This window comes from Pinus tabuliformis, chromosome 1_1, assembly GCF_031772625.1.
Source record: "Pinus tabuliformis cultivar Carrire ecotype Pingquan chromosome 1_1, CPIR1, whole genome shotgun sequence".
NCBI classification, from domain to species: domain Eukaryota; kingdom Viridiplantae; phylum Streptophyta; class Pinopsida; order Pinales; family Pinaceae; genus Pinus; species Pinus tabuliformis.
The window spans coordinates 668060968-668066696 of record NC_142297.1 but is presented as its reverse complement, the minus strand read 5'-3'; the positions used below and the strand labels follow the sequence as shown (position 1 = coordinate 668066696).

The following is a 5729-nucleotide window of genomic DNA, read 5'->3' as shown; positions in this document are numbered from 1 at the left end:
GATCAACAAAAAATATTCATGCTCTGCTTACACTTTGAAGCATATTCTGGATGAGATTCATAGACTTGTCTCACATTTTGACTCTTTCATTTGTCATCATATTTACAGGGAGCGGAACACCGTTTCTGACTTCCTATCCAAAGAAGCAGCAATCAGGGACGACGACACTTGGTTGATTTGCGAGGAATTGGATGGTGTTGTTTATCAGCATTATCACAGGCCATTCGTAGACCCTGAAGCTCTTTGAAGCAGCACTGGAAAGAGACAGTTTTCTTTTGTTTTGATGTTAATCTTTTTGACTTATTGTAAATAGTTATCAGAACTTATTATATCCCCTCTGTGAAGGGGCCAGACAGTTAATTATTTTTTGACATTTTCACTCACTCCCTGCGTGGAGGAATGCACAGTGTTTTCTCTTTTTTGGACAGGCATTGCCTTATCAAAGTAATGTGCATGCATATACCGAATGTAATTTTCACTTATAATAGGAATTACAACCTTTTCCACAGGAAAAAAATATTAAAGTAAATAAATAAATCATTACAATAATATTTTTTAAACATTTATATGGAATTTCTTACATAGACATAACTTTAAAAACATTTATATGGAATTTCTTACCTAGACATAACTTTAAAATCAATATTACGACTAATAGTATTAAAGTAAATAAATAAATCAGTAAATTTCATAAATGTTCTTTTTCAATAACATTTCCCTGAACTTTTATTAAATATAAATTTTATTAAATATATAACATTTAAAAACAATTTTATAAGAGTATTGAATTAATATAGAAAAGGACTTTGGCATGGGTTCATTTTAGGTTAAATTTTTTAATTGCCTTCACCCGGTGTGGGTCCATATTATTATGTGCTTTGAAATTTTGATTTGCATAAGAAGGTTTCTAACTCAATGTAAAAGTTAAGATTTTTATGGATTCAAGGATATTTTGGTTTCTTTATATGATTGAGTGTGTTGAGATAGAGTATATATATAAATGTAAAGTAGGAAAGTAAATATTTTTAAAGGTTGGTTTAATTAAAAAATAATAAAATTGAATTATTATATTTTGATTTTGTTGTTATTAATAAAATTATGAACAATATTTTAGATAAAATATCTATTTTACTTTATAAATTAAATAAATTAAGATCTATTTTAGCTTATAGATTAAATTAATAATTCTATAATAATATTTAAATTTAATTAATAAGCACATAACAACTTAATACTTACAATAAACTTATTATATGATGATATTCTTAACCATATATATTTATCCAACTTTACCATGGATATTATTAACTTGTAAATAGGCTTTGATACAATATCATGTGCCAATGTCGTGGCTTAAATTTATCCAACTTTACCATGGATATTATTAACTTGTGAATAGGCTTTGCTACAATATCATGTGCCAATGTCGTGGCTTATCAATACCACCTACCCAAAAACTATAACTTATTTCACAATTAAAATATTTTAACAAGATTCTTAGCTATGGATATTCACCCCACTTTACCATGAATATTATTAACTTGTAAATAGGCTTTGTTGCAATACCACTGATTTATCAACACCACATGCTCAAAAACCAAAACTTACTTCACAATAAAAATATTTTTTTTTAATTTAAATGTAAGCAAAAATGTTATACTCACTTTCTAGATATATCTAAAATCTTTATCCTCACTACTTTATCTAAAAATATTCTCATAGAAATTTAATCAAGATTCTAATAAAATTAAAGAAGGAATATTTTTATCATAAAATTAAAAAAGGAATATTTTTATATAAAGATATGTGAAATTTATATAGTATAAATAATATTATTAAGAACCAACATAAATCCATCCTAACTAATGATCCAAGTGATGAAAGCAAGCAAAGTGACTAACAATGATAATGATAGATGAAAAATAACACGTGATTATTTTAATTTTTTCATTATTGTATTTTTTACATGATTAATCAAAAATATAAGTTTATTATTTTACAACCAATTGATTTTTTTATTTAGATACTTTCTTAAATACAATACAATGGGATCAAATTTAAAAGAGGGAGAGGGAGATAGTGATGGAGGGCAGAGAGAGAGAAAGAGTGTGCCTGATGAGAGGAGAGAGTGTGTGTGTGTGAGATGGGGGCGAGATAGAGGGGGCGAGGTGGGAGAGAGGAGGGGAAGAGAAGGAGAGAGAGGGAGTGACAAGGCAGACGGAGAGAGAGTGTCTATGCTTTGGAGCTCAGATAGAGAGATAGTTAGAGGGAGGAGAGGAGAGAAAAGAGAGACAAAGAGAGAGGGGGAGGAAGAGAGAGAGATTGTGTGTGTTTGAAATGAGATATAAAAGAAATTTGGAGGGAGATATAGATATAGATGGTATGGTAGAGAGGGAAAGAGAGAGATAGGGCAAGAGAGAGATGGGGGAAGAGAGAGAAGGAGAGGAGGGAGATAAACACAAAGATGAAGGGGGCAAGAGAGAAGGAGAGAGAGACACAGAAACGAAGGGGGAAGAGAGAATAATAAAGATACACATATAGACAAATATAGTAGTATTATATAATCAACCTAAATCCATCTTAACCCTAGATCTATCGTGCACCAAAAGAGATCAAATTTCTAGAGGTAAAACCTCTTTGCACCTAGAGAAATATAGATATTATATAGTATTACATAATCAACCTAAGTTTATCTTAACCTCTAGATCTATTGTGCACCAAAAGGAATCAAATTTCTCGAGGTACAAACCTCTTTGCACTTAGAGAAAATTGATCGCTCTCGACGAGGCACATCCAGGGTTAAAATAAATATAGACATTTTATACCGGTGTTATACATATACATACTATATGTATATGTATAGAAAGGTACAAACCTCTTTGATGCCTCTCAACCCATCCAAAAAATTAAATCCAAATTTAAAATAAATCTAAACATTTTATACCGGTCTTATACATACTCCAGATGCAAACCTCATCATACCTCATCATAGGTTAAAATGATTCTAGACAGGCTAAAATGATTCTAGAAATCTTATACTGGTCTTATACATATACATACACGAGGAAGGAAGCGGTGATTTTACTCTAGTCAATCAAGCAACATGAGTGGTGATTTTACTCTAGTCAATCAAATGTGTTGGTGTTCTTATTTAGGTTCGAAAGCACTAACGGGAGAGAATCAAGCGTTCTTCTCATGAGGGCAATCAATAGGTTGAATAGTAGAGTAACGAAACCAACTCAAGAACCTTTTGAATACCTTTGTCTCTTCTTTTGGCAGTGCGAGGATAATCATCTTTCACGGATTTAGCTGTTTCATATCGTTCGCTAACCTGATTCTAGGGTGGGCTTTTTTCTGTTTTGAAAAAATCAGCGATTAGGTTTATCATATTTTGGTGAGAAATTTATCTGGTTAAGATTAAAATATTATATATATATATAGATATATAATGAATATAAAAAGGAAAAAAACCCTCTCAATTCTATATAACATATTTAATAAACTCTTAACATCATCAATATGTAACACAATTCTTAAATACGGATTCCTTAACTTATTTAAATCTCCAATAAACTCTTAACTAATGTAACTTAATTCTTAAATACCTATTCCTCACCTTTACATTAATTCTTAAATACCTATTCCTCACCTTATTAGTCCCTGCCATCTGGCATCCGGTAGGGACTATAGTAATCGCAGGGACCCCGACTTAGCATTAGTTGACCCCTTTGCTTCTCTGTTATACGGCGGTTAGAGCGCGGATATCCTAAGTTTCTAAAGCACTCACTCTTTCGCCATCCTTCGCCATCTTATTTGGCCTCTTCCCGAGGCGGAAGAGGCCCGAACATAGGTTAAATTGGTAATTATCGCCATTTTCGTTATCCCTGACCGTCAACCGTTAGCGTTAATGCTAGCATTAATTCGCTATTTGGTAAACAGGTTTGGTTATTTCATAAAGTATATGCTATGGTTGCATGGTATTAACAGGTGTTGTCGTGTTGTTGCAGGGTATTAACAGCTGGAACCGCGGCAGCTATGGCAGCTGCAACATGAGGGGAAATAACGGCCGCTGCAACCACAGAGCATATCAGAACCGTAGCAAAGGTCGCCACAAATATGATATTAGAAACCTTTCTCCAAGCCCTAACGTTCCTCAGTTTCTTGTCGAGCTTTTTCCTCTGCAGCTGAAGCTTCTCTAGCATGTGTGTGTGCCTTCTGTAAACAGAATCGAAATGCTTAAAGAAATCTTCAGAGAACGGGCTACCAGCAGTCTTAAAGTTCGACAGTTCTTCCTGCATTTTCTTGCACTGGGCCTCCAAAGGCGGTCCTTCCGGTGGAATCTGCTGAAGGGCGTTTTGAATAAACAGCTGGTTGTTCCTAGCCTTTCTGAGACAGTTCTCCAGCACAGTGCAGAAATCCAGGGTTTGTAAACTATTTTCGAAATACTCTTCTACCAGTTCAAACAAATCCCGGTTGTTCCATATGTCCTCCTTGTATTCCAATAAGACCTTAACGACCTGGGTTTCTATGGACACACAGCGTACCTCAACGCCATTTGCCAGAGCATGAATAGTGCGCCCAGTTCGTGCTTGGAGCACATCATCAAAGTTCTTCACATCTGGGTCGACTTTACAGGTTTCCTCGTAGGCCTGGATTTTCCATGTCTTGTAACAAATGTTTTATATTTTTTATCTTCGAAATTCCTATTCCTATTCTTTAGGGTTTTTACCCATCAAACCTTAGTACCGCTATCACTCTAGTTTTCTGTAGCACTGTATTATTACTTTGATTCTGTAATCTCTAAGCATAGAATTATTGTTTTTGGTTATAGTCCAAGATTTTTGACTCGGTTCCATTTGGGCTTTTTCCCTTGGACAGATTGAAATCGTGTCACCATAGATGACTGCTTCAGGTAATACCAGTAAGTATATTCTTGTTTTTTTTGATCTGGATTTTAAATTTCTGAAATCTGTATCTTATGCAAGCTTCATTTTATGATTACGATTATACGTATGATTTCTGGGGGAAAGTTGTTCAATAAAGGCTGATTTTTGGTGTTGATTATTTGCTTACAGTTCTTACAGCTGTGCCTATACCCTTGGAAGGGTAAAACCCTCTTCCTTTCTCTGTTATTCCAATTGGTATCTGGGTAGGAGTTAATTCATTATAAGGGTTTATTTTAGCTGTACCCTACACTCTCAGTTTAATTATGAAGACATACGACCACTGTGTTAAGATTATTGACCCATACTTTCTTTATTTAATATTGGGATTCTCCATGTCTTGTAACAAATGTTTTATATTTTTTATCTTCGAAATTCCTATTCCTATTCTTTAGGGTTTTTACCAGCAGTTCCAGACGCAACAGTGGCATAGGCAGCATCATTAGCAGCCGCAGCAGCCCTTGTACCAGTTTCATATCCAGATATTGACGCTTTCTGTCGATTCATAAGATGTTGACCGATGTATGAGATTATATGAATTTTATTAGCATCCTTCAAGATTTTTATGAGCAGAAAATAGTTACACCATCTGTAAAATTAAATCCACTACTAAGCTATGATTTTACTCTGAATTGACATATAACTTACCTATTTTTCTTTGTAAAGCCCACATTAGATCCTTTAGGGATCTCCTAGGAAAGTAGCGCCTTCATTTGTTCTGGATAGAGTAGAAGGATAATTTCATGCTAGCCATCACCGTTTTTCCACCAGAGTTTCATTTCTGAA

The 5729-nt window shown here is 33.9% G+C and overlaps 1 pseudogene; it reads right to left on the bottom strand.

Moving 5' to 3' along the window:
* Positions 1-3945: 3945 nt before the first annotated feature.
* LOC149215172 (UPF0496 protein At4g34320 pseudogene) lies at positions 3946-4856 on the bottom strand (annotated as a pseudogene).
* Positions 4857-5729: the final 873 nt, after the last annotated feature.